This window comes from Nycticebus coucang, chromosome 3 (assembly GCF_027406575.1).
Source record: "Nycticebus coucang isolate mNycCou1 chromosome 3, mNycCou1.pri, whole genome shotgun sequence".
Lineage (NCBI taxonomy): Eukaryota > Metazoa > Chordata > Mammalia > Primates > Lorisidae > Nycticebus > Nycticebus coucang.
In genome coordinates, this window is record NC_069782.1 from 476,625 (window position 1) to 487,500 (window position 10,876).

A 10,876-nucleotide genomic window follows, 5' to 3' on the forward strand; every position below is an offset into this window, starting at 1 on the left:
CTGCATCTCAAGTCCTCCCTCAGGACCAAGGCATGAGGAGTGCTGGGAAGCCAGAAATGGGACCAGCTCAAGCCTAGTAATTGGAACCTCAGGGGTGATGGGTCCTCAGAGGATCTGTGGGGGCCCAGAAAGGCCCATACTTACTGGGGGCCAGGGACATGCCATGGGGCATTGTCAATTGCCCTCTAACTTCAGGAGGTTGGGATGCTGAGACTCCTGGAAAACAGTCAAGGGCCAGCAGCCCACAGCCTCAAAACAGCAGAGGTGTGGCAAGTCTGTCCCTAGTCTGGGGGCCAGGGGCCAGTGCCCTGTCCATTGCAGAACTTGGGGACCCTGAGGGACTTTCCTCTGGCCAGCAGAAGTGCCTTCCTCTCAAGAGCCCTGAACTTCCCTTCCTTATGGGGCGGGAGGAGGGAGGACGGTGCTCCTGGGGTGGTGTCCAAGCCGAGGGGTACTCTGTGGGCGCCAGTAACTCTGGGACAGCAGCGGAGTGGGCAGGCCGCTGCCCGCTGGGAACCGGGATCTGAACTGGGGCCGAGCCTATCGGCGTTGTGACTCGCCCAGGTGGCCGCTGAGCCAGGAGAGGTTGGGGACTCAGGGAATGCCGGCCTGGCCCTCCTCTCCTCTTCCCCCTCCCCCGCTATAGTCCTCCCCGCCCTCCTCTCCTCTCCCCTGTCGGGGGCGGGGCTGGCAGCTCCCGCGCACTCCGGCCCCTCCTCGGCCACACAAAGGCCGGTCTCCATGGCAGCAGCGCAGGCCGGAGCGCAGCGCCGATTGCGGCCCAGGCGCCATCGAGCCTTGGCGGAGGACGCGCAGGTACGGAGCTTGGGATATAGGGTGTGGGGGCGTCGTGCTGGTGGGGGTCTCACCGTCGGCGCCGCGCCGCCCCGCCCCGGCCTGCAGCGCCCGGCCTTGGGGACCTGCAGCGGCTGCCACTCCGTGGAGGACTCCGCTGGCTTGGGCCGCCGTCTGCCGGCGCGTCTGGCTGGGCCGGGCCGCTGCCGCCCCACTCTGCTCCCGTGAGCTGGCGAGCCAGCGGCGAGGGCGGTCAGGGAGACGGCTTGGCGGGGCTGGGTGCCGCTTCCCTCTGGGGTCGCGTGCGATCCAGTCCAGACCCACCCTCCCCGCCCATGGCCCACATTTCTTCAGCCAACGAGACCCCCTTGTGCAAGAGCTCTGGGGTCCCCATCCCCAGGCTAAGCCAGCACATACGCTGGCCTGACCGAGGCTTTCCTCGGGGGGACGGACACTGTTGGGCCTGGGCAGTGCCCACACCCCCTGGGGCAGTGTTCTTGATGGTGGGGAACCAGCACTCAGGTCCTGGTGAAGCCCTATGGCCTCCTCTGAAGTCCTGTGTGAGTCATTGGTGTTACTTTGGTGGTCACCCTGAAACCCAGAAAGTCTTAGAACTTGGGGGTGGGGGTTAAGGGGGTGCTCAGTGCTTGGGCCAGACACCCCCACATGCTTCCTCCTGCAGGAAGCTGTCCTGGATGGGCCCTTCTGCCCCTCTCTGGTCAGGCTATTTGACAGAATTTGGGGTCCTGCCTTCCCTATCTGGGAGTCTCAGCTCCTCCTCTGTGAGCTTCCTGCCACATCATTTGACTTGTCTTCCCAGCTCTTTAGAAAAGGAAGAAAAGTCTGTGCCCACTGTGGCCTGTGGCAGACATCAGGACTGGGATGAGGCTGGGCCCCAAAGCCAGTCTAAGGTTCCAGGGCCTGAAGGGCTCTCTGGGCCCTTTGCCTGACTGCAGAGGAGTGCCTCCTTCAATGTCTAACTTCAGCTCTTGTGCCATGAAGCGCAGCAAGTCTAGCGGCTTTACAGTTGAGCCTTCACAGGCACTCAGCAGGGCAGAAGAGTACTGCTGCCCAGAATGGGGGCTCTGGGCCTGACCCTACTCAGATATTGCCCTGACAGGGAGAGAGCTAAACAACCAGTGGGTGGGGGCTCTCACTTCTCCGCCTAAGGTGAGGTCCCTAAGAGGTTAGGATTAGCACCGAAATTCCCAGACAAGACTGGAGCCCCCGGGACCCACCCTCAATCCCCACACCTCTGGAGGCCCCTCCCCCAGCTGAGGGGTCCAGGAGGCCTGAGATCTGGCCAGGGATTCCTTGCCCCAGTAAAGGAGGGAAGTTATTGAGAAAAACAAGGGTTTGGAATGTGAGTTCCCCCTCCCCCGCCGGCTGCCTGCCAAGAAGGAATTATTTTGGATTATCCAGCCTTGTCCAGCCACCCAAAGGGGGAGAGGGATCCACTTCCGGGGCCGTGAGTTGAGAGCCCCAGGAGGGAGGGACAGGCAAGTCCAGGCAGCTCCACCACCTCCCGAGGCAGCGGAGGCGCTCAGACCGGTTGGGTGCAGGGCTGGGTGGGAGGGGATGCGTCACCTTTAAGTTGGCTGAGGCCCCAGGGTTGGCCCCAGCAGGCCCTGCCAAGACTGGAGTGGGCCTAAGCCCTCTAGAAGAGGCCACTGGACAGGAGGAGCTCTGGACCCAACCAGGGGTCCCCCTTTTCTCCTAGAAGCCCTGCAGCATATCCTCATGGGCCTCTGAGGCCATTGTCAGACCCAAGCTCAAGGATATACCCTGGTCTGTCTGGCCTCTCTCTCTCTCTATCTCTCTCTCTCTCTCTCTCTCTCTCCCCCTCTCACACACACACACCCCTCAGCCTATTGAGTGAGGAGAGCTAAGCAGTTAGGGGATGGGTCTGGCTAACTGGGGAGGGGCTCTGGGGTCTTTCTTGGATTGCACCCAACTGACTCACTGACCAGGTAACTAAAAGGACACCACCCCAAGTCAGATACTCAGATGTGGTGTCTGTCAGCCTGTCCTGCAGCTGGGGAGACTGAGGCCAGAGATAAGTCCCTTTTCTGGGACACTATCAGGCTTGTCCCCTGAGTCCAGGCCTGCAACTGCCTGAGACCATGTGTCCAGCAGCCTGCATGGGGACCATATCAGGAAGGCAGAGCTGCACCTGGGTCCCAAGTGCGGGAAGCCAGGGGCTTGGCCCCAGCCCAGGCCAGTGGAGCAGAAGAGATTGGATTGGAAGGCGCTGGGGTAGGCGGGTAGCCTGGGGAGGGGTCCATATGGCACTTGTCCTGTCACTTATCTCATTCCTGAATCCAGGAGCCAGTGTTGATGATCCCCCAGGGTGTTGAGTGTAGGCAGGGGGTGCACTGTTGTCCCTTTCCAAGATAGCCAGGCTGCTCTGGGGCCCAGTCCCCGGCATCAGAGGAACTTTTCCTTGGAACAGGATATAATTCCTCCTGCTGCAGCCAGACCTCTGCCTCAGCCATGAGGTATTAGGGAGTAGTTTCTCTTCCTGTTGAGGCCTCCTGTACCCAGAGCCTGCCCTGGAAGTGGGTACAGGACAAGGTGGTGAGCTGATCAAAACTTGAATCCAGTCCTGGCCAGTGAGGGCACCCTTGTGTGCAGGTTCATTGGGGGCTGTCTGGGCAGAGTCCCTCCCCTGGGGGTAGTGGCTGTTTGCCTTTAGGGTGGGGCCATGGGTGAGGTAGGGCTGGGTCTCTGACTAATTACCAGCTGAGAAGGGTGGGTCATTGGTTGTAGTTGGCTGGGGGGGTGCTGGCTTAAGGGGCGGAGCTTGGAGGCAGCTGCCCCTTGTTGCCCACCTCATTCCTGGCTCTCTGGTTCCTCTACCTTCTTCCCTTCTGTAGTTTCACATCCCCCAACATAGGCTCCTACTTCTCCCTTCCCCTGAGATTGTGAAGACCCTAGCCCCTTTCTGCTGCCCAAGGAAGGACACTGCCCCATCCTAGGCTCTCCTAGCCACAGGTGCTATCCTAAGCTCCCAGTCAAGCAGAGCATGTAAAGGGACTAGCTGGGTCCCTGCCATCCTGTCCCTCGTGCTGGCACCCACCCCAATGGGTCTTCCTTACTCTGTGGAATTCATGAGCCTGTGATAGTGATTGGACTCAGACCCCGGATGGAGCCAGAGTGGCCAGGGTTGGCAAAGTAAACTGCTGGTGAAGTTACCTGCAAGTCTGCCCCACCCCATAACCATGTCTTGTGTCACGCGGAGGAGCCCAGGCTGGGGCCTGGAGCTGGGGTTCTGTTTCCCTCTCTCTGGCCACATGTCTGTGGCTCAGGCACCCCCCTCGCTGCCCCCTGGATTGGCCAATTTCACACCTGAGCTGTTTGTTGTCCTGGTTCATCAGGCAAGGGGCAGTGCTCAACCTGAGTCAGGAGCATGAGTTTCTGGGGACAGGGCAAGGCTCAGTCCCCGCACCCTCTCTTCCTCAGCCCCCCCCTCATGGCTTCTGAAACCCAGTAGTTCCCCATTCTGGTGCCAAACGAGTCCAGGCACAGGGTCTTGGAGTGGTAGAGGAAAGCTCTGTGAGTACAACCTGGATTCTTTTTTTTTTTTTTTTGTAGAGACAGAGTCTCACTGTACCGCCCTCAGGTAGAGTGCCGTGGTGTCACACAGCTCACAGCAACCTCTAACTCTTGGGCTTATGCGATTCCCTTGCCTCAGCCTCCCGAGCAGCTGGGACTACAGGTGCCCGCCACAACGCCCGGCTATTTTTGTTGTTGTTGTTGTTGTTGTTGTTGTTGCAGTTTGGCCGGGGCTGGGTTCGAACCTGCCACCCTCGGCATATGGGGCCGGCGCCATACTCACTGAGCTACAGGCGCCGCCCTACAACCTGGATTCTAACCCCAGGTCTGCCATCAGTCCAGCAGCCTGTCCCAGGGCATATCAGGTCACATAAGGGTGCAGGAACCAGGCCCCTCGGGCACAGCTGCCACAGTTCCCATATGGACTTCTGCTCAGATCTCTGTGCTCAGTGCTGTCCTGCTGGGCCCCTTCCTGAGCAAAAGCAAGGCTTGATGTCAGCCCTTGGAGAGCAACCTGAGTCAGCACAGCCCCCAGGGTCCAGGCAGGGTGTCTGCCCCTGTGGCTGGGATGTTCTGGTCTGGGGCCCTATGCAGGGCTGAGCTCTTCCTAGGTGGCCCCCCAGATGCTGGGTCTTGGCTCCAGAACGCCAAGGGGGAGGTGGAGCTGGAGCCTGTGGTGCCTCCTCTGCAAGGTGGCTGTGAGAACTCAGAGGAGGCTCCCATGCCTTGCTTGGCTCTAAGCTGGGTGCAGAGGGCTGAGGCAGTTCCCAGGGGGCTTTACCTCAGGTAGCATGGGTGGCCTTGGTGAGAAGGCATTCTGTGACTGGCACAGTGCTTGCCTGGGACCTGAGCTCGGTCCTTACCTGGGTCCTCACTTTGAAACCAGGCGAGTGTTGGCTCAGCACCTATAGCTTAGCTGCTAGGGCGCCAGCCACATACACCAGGGCTGGCAGGTTCCAACACGGCCTGCCAAACAACAGTGGCAACTACAACAAAAAAATAGCCGGGTGTTGTGGCAGGCACCTGTAGTCCCAGCTACTTGGGAGGCTGAGGCAAGAGAATCGCTTAAGCCCAAGAGTTTGAGTTTGCTGTGAGCTGTGATGGCATAGCACTCTACTGAGGGTGACAAAGTGAGACTCTGTCTCAAAAAAAAAAGAAAGAAAGAAACTAGGCGAGTGCTACAGGTCTGAGGATAGCCCAGACACAGTAGCTTGGTCCATCTTGGGGTGAATGGGGCCTGAGCCACATGATTCAGAGGACTTGAGGTGGCCTGGTGGCCATAGCTTGGCAAGGATGGTGAGGGGATTAGTGTAGTCTAAGCCTTGCAGGGGCTCTCCTATCTACAAGAGAGGCCTTGTGGATAAATAAGAGGTGGCGTTCTGGAGCCAAGACCCAGTGCTCTCTGGGGAAGATGGTGGTTGCCTCTGGGGCAGGGGGAGGAGGGAGCTCAGCTAAGCTCCTGCCCAGCCTCACCCACTTGGCCCCAGAGCCACCCCTCTCCTTCCCAGTGAGTGGGAGAAGCTATTTTAAGATGAGCTGGGTAAACTGACATGAGAGAGCGGCAGGTGGTGGGAGGGAGGTTCTCCAGCAGGGGCCCCCTCCTCCTCAGCCTCAACTGCTCCCCCAGGACAGAGAAGTTAAGGGGGTTGGCCTCTCCACCCACTCTTGGCATCAGGCCTGATTTGGGGACTGCCCTGAGAGAACCTCAGGAGCCAGAAAAGGATTTTGGAATAGAAGGTGGGAAGACAGGGGGACCCAGGCAGACCTGCTCCCGTAGGCCCAGCCATGCTTCGTGGAGGTTCTCCCAGTTCGCATCTAGACCTGGAGGCTCCACTGGTCCCTTGCCAGACTCTGTGTGTCCTTGCCGACAGCTCCCCCATGGACCGAGCCAGCAACTGGGTGGACCTGGAGGAGGAAGTTGTGTGAGTGGCTGGGAGGCCAGGCAGCCCCCGCGCAACTCCACCATGCAGGCATCACCTCTTACTCTCCATCTTGCCCAGCACTGAGCATTTCCTCATTGAGAAATCCAGATTCCTCTGCCCACTGCCTACCCTCAGCCTGGCTGCAGGCCCCTCATAGTACATTTGCCCCACCTTCACCCACACAGTCCCCAAGTCTGGGGTCTTTCCCTTGAGCTCTTTGTTTCACCCTAGACTCTGGGTGCTGGGGTGAGACCCCTGTTGGCGTGTGTGTGAGTGGTGTCTGGCACATAAGCTTGGCACAATGCCCCAAGCTAATTGTGGGGTTCAGATGTGATGGGGGAGGTGGAGCTGGGGTGACCGCCGAGGCACTGACAGGCTGATGGCGAGATTACAGGCCTTGTTCACTCCTCACTTGGCTTGGGCTCTTACCCGTCCGCCCCCACACCCACCTCTGGGGATGGAAAAGGGGCTGTGGGTGGGAGTTGGTCCTCGGCCAGCTGCAACCACCATAGTCCTCCAGCTGCCCTGGCCAGCAGCCATTAGGACCTGGTCCCCTGACCTGCCAGCTGTAGTGGGGGAGCCTGGAAAAGGGGGAAGATGTGTGTGGGCAGCTCAGGGGTGGGGCTGCAAGCAAGGGTACTGGTAGGCAGGAAAGTAGACACCAACACCAGGCTTGTTGCTGGGAATACTTAGATTCTAAGCCCCCAAATTCCCCTGGGCCCCTCTGTTGCCGAACGGAGGTCTGAGTGCTCTCATTCTGATGAGCTGATGGCCCCCTCCCCCTGACAGTGGCGACAGGCTCTGAAGCCTGGCAGTGCCCACTCCTCCCGGGGAGTGCTAAGCTGCTGGTCTGAGGGACTGAGTGTAGGGAGGGGTGGGGGCAAGGCTGGAGTGTGGGGGTCATTGAGGGGACTCCAGGCATGTCCTGGCAGGACAGGGTGGCCAGAAAGTGGCCACTGGGAGGAGAAAGGTAGTGCTTCAGGCTTGGTGTATGTGGGGAGGGTGCTTCAGGCCAACTGGACCCCACTCTCTGTCTGAGGGCCTGGGAGGATTTAAGCTCTGGATGTGCCAGGTGAGCTGTGGCCCCAGGGAAGGCTGAGGAGGACAGAGAAATTGTTCGGGAGACACAGTCATGGGAGGGCAACTTGATTGCTGGCATTGTGGGGGCTCCAGTCTTAGGGCACCAGTCATGTACAGAAGCTGTATAGTTGGCACAGAAGGAGGGAGGGGCTGGGGCAGCTACCCTGAGGCTTTGCCAGGTAAGCTCATGGCTGCCTGAGGACCAGGGCTAGACACAGAGGACTTGGGTGCCAGGTGACCCCAGTCCTCAGACACAGGGGCTGAGAGGTGGCGTGTGGTACCTGGGGAAAAGGTCATCACAGGGAGACAAGTGGGAACTGTGGCTGATCCCATCCTAATTCCAGGATGTCAGGGAGCACTCTAAGGCATGTGGCAGAAAAGCCCCAGGGGTTTCTTGGGGTACACACAGTATCCTTGGTTGGTGACCTCATCTCTTACAACGGCCAGGTGACTTTTCATGCTGGGATAGAGTGCAGACTGAAGGCAGGTAGACCCACAGGAAGGACCCAGCCTCAGGAGCCAGGGATCAGTGAAAGGCTGTGGTGACAGCCTCTACCTGGAGGGTCCTTGGCCCCTGTCCTGGGGGAGCTTTTCTGGCGCTGAGGCAAGGCTCAGCTCAGACAACGCCATCAGTGTGTCCCTAGAGCCCTGCCCTGCCTCTACTGTTAGGTCAGTTGTGCAAGAAGAGCTCAGGGCTTTGGGGGCATGAGTCCGGCCCCCCATACTGGGTCGAGGTCATGCATGATTGGAAGGTAGTTCTGGAGGACCCCTGGGACTCACTAGGGCAGGGGCCTAGGCGTTCACCACGCCTTCTACTTGGCTGGGAGGATTTAGGTGCCTGAAGCCAGGTGAGCGCTTCCAGGGGACGCCTCCCTGTGCCCACGTGACCGTCGCCACTGCCGACATTGTTACTCCGAGTCAGGCACCACCCGTCTGGCGCGTCCTGGGGTTCTAGGGCCTAGTGCCCGGCGAAGCTTGTCCTGACAGCCGGGGCCCATGTGCTCCCCGTCAAGTATGCACCGGCGGCGGGGGCCGAGAGGTGGGGTGCGAGTCTCCGGGAGGGAGCGGACAGGTGACCGCTGAGCTCAAGCACTTGAAGGGCAGCGGGGCTGTGAAGTCCCTGGCCCAGCTTCGGTGCTTCCCGAAGGAGCCGTCGCCGCGTGTCCCCCTTCCCCTAGCCCCGCTGCCGTCCTTGCATCGGTTCCCAGGTAACCGTCCCGCGCTCTCCGGGGAGTCTGGTGGCGGCGCCGCCGAGGGAGGGGCTGTGCCGCCTGGGTCGTCTGGGAGGAGGGAAGCCTGGGGGTGCCCGCCCTTGACTCTAGTCGGGTCACTGGCTCGGAGATCCGCACGCTCAAGGGGACCGCCCCCACCTCCCGGGCTGTACTCTGACCCAAGCCCCTCAGGTGGGTGGGGCGCGGTGCTGTAGCCCTCCGAGGGGCGCGCCCGGGGGCTGGGGAAGCTTTGGGCAGGCTAGAGGCCGCGCCTCACCCCTCTCTCCGCTTGTTTTGAAAACAGCGGAGCTCGTTTGATTTGCGGGCGCCGCTGTCTATTTTGTTTCCTCTGATTGCAGATTTGCATACTGGTCGCCAGAGCCGAGGTCCCGCTGCCTGCTGCCAGGCTGGGGGCCTCTCTAGCTTCTCTGTCGTCTGCCTGCCACTCTCCAAAGTGGGGGTGGCGCGAACCCCACTTTGTCAGAGGTTCCCCCCGCGTTGGGGATTCTATGTCCCTCCCAGTTTGTTTGTTTTTTTGAGACAGTCTCACTATGTCGCCCTCGGTAGAGTGCAGTGGCGTCACAGCACAACTCTTGGGCTTAAGGAATTCTCTTGCCTGGATTTTTTTTGTTACTGTTGTCACTGTTTGGCAGGCCTGGGCCAAGTTTGAATCCACCAGCCCTGGTATATGTGGCTAGTGCCCTATGCACTGAGTTATGAGCGCCGAGCCTCAGGTTTCATTTTCTAACCAGCAACTGCCAAGCCCCTCACACAGGCTGGTTCTGTCCACCCCGCCAGAAAAAGGTGAACAAAGGGTATTGGGAGGGGAACAGCAGAGTCCTCACTCCAGAAGAAGCTAGCCTGTGGGCAGCCCTGGGTCAGAGGAGCATCCTCATCTCTCTAGGGTCCCTGCCCCATGGCGGGAGTGGGGTGGGGGGTGGGAGGTTTCTGGGGTGTGAGGCACAGTTGAAGGTTCTGTCCTTTTCAGTATTTTCAAGCAAACACAGATTGAGCAACTTAATGCTAAAATCAATCAGTACAGGGCGGCGCCTGTGGCTCAAAGGAGTAGGGAGCCAGCCCCATATGCCAGAGGTGGCGGGTTCAAATCCAGCCCCAGCCAGAAACTGGGAAAAAAAAAAATCAATCAGTACAAAGCATTTGGGCCCAGTGGAAGGAAAGTCTCAGTTTAGGGGCTGCTCTTGGACAGGCCACAGGCTGTGGGCTCAGGGAGGGGGACCAGGCAAGGTTAGAACCAGGGGAACAGAGGCACCCAGGCAGGGTCAGAGACTAAGAAGGCCATTCAGGCACTGGCAGACACGGAGAAAAAGGGACAACTTAATCCCAGGCCAGGGCCAGTGGGGATACAGTAGTAGTCCTCCATCCCTGCCTTATTGTGGGGAGGGTCCTAGCACTGTGCATACCCCATCTAGGGATCAAAAGACTGGGAGTGGGCTCAGTGCCCACCTCATACACCGAGGGTGGCGGGTTCGAAACTGGCCCAGGCCAGCTAAACAACAATGACAACTGCTGGGCAGAACCTGTGGCTCAGTGGCTAGGGTGCCAGTCACATATACCGTAGCTGGCCAGTTTGAACCCAGCCCGGGTCTGCCAAACAACAATGACAACTACGACCAAAAAATATCCAGGCGTTGTGGTGGGCGCCTGTAGTCCCAGCTACTTGGGAGGCTGAGGCAAGAGAATTCCTTAAGCCCAAGAGTTTGAGCTTACTGTGAGCTGTGACAGCACAGCACTCTTCTGAAGGCGACAGTGAAACTCTGTCTCAAAAAAAAAAAAAAAGGAATCTGAGGAGGGAAATCACAGGGTAACCAGTGGAGTGGAAAAAGGCTCATACTCCTGGCCTGGCCTCTGTTCTCTCTGAGTTCTGGCTGGGGGAGGAGGACTTCTACTGTGTTGGGAACTTGGGGACTGGCCATGAGGGCCACATGTGCTTTCAGGCCCCCTGCCCAGTGCATCTCCCTTCCTGGTTCTCTAGGCTGTGATCCACTGGTGCCAATGAGGACCATAGGACTTAGAGCATGAATGACAGTCCCTCTTATGTGGAGCCTGGGTGATGCTTCAGGGCTCTGAAGAGTAGGTAGCAGTTTTCCCTCCAAGGAATAGTAAAACAGACATGGTAGCATGGTCCAGAGTTCCTTCTCGGACCAGGCTCAGCCCTATGGTTTCCACACACACCCACTCACACAAAGCTCAAGGCAGCCCTCTGAGGTAGGTTACTGTCATTACCCCTGGTCTACACATGGGGAAACCAAAGCTCAGAGCTGCTTTGTAAATAAAATAGCCCACACCACCCAG

At 59.1% G+C, this 10,876-nt stretch overlaps 1 protein-coding gene across 8 annotated transcripts in view; it reads left to right on the forward strand.

Moving 5' to 3' along the window:
* The first annotated feature begins 668 nt into the window (after positions 1-668).
* The window catches only part of PLXNB2 (plexin B2), a 31,638-nt gene continuing 21,430 nt past the window's right edge, over positions 669-10,876 (forward strand). For 4 of the 8 annotated variants that reach the window (XM_053585446.1, XM_053585453.1, XM_053585451.1 and 1 more), the window contains exon 1: positions 670-816. The gene's annotated coding sequence lies outside the window, so the exon portion shown is untranslated. Of the gene's footprint in view, positions 817-8,244; positions 8,561-10,876 lie in introns of those variants that run through there. The other 4 variants (XM_053585450.1, XM_053585454.1, XM_053585447.1 and 1 more) reach the window with 3 other exon arrangements.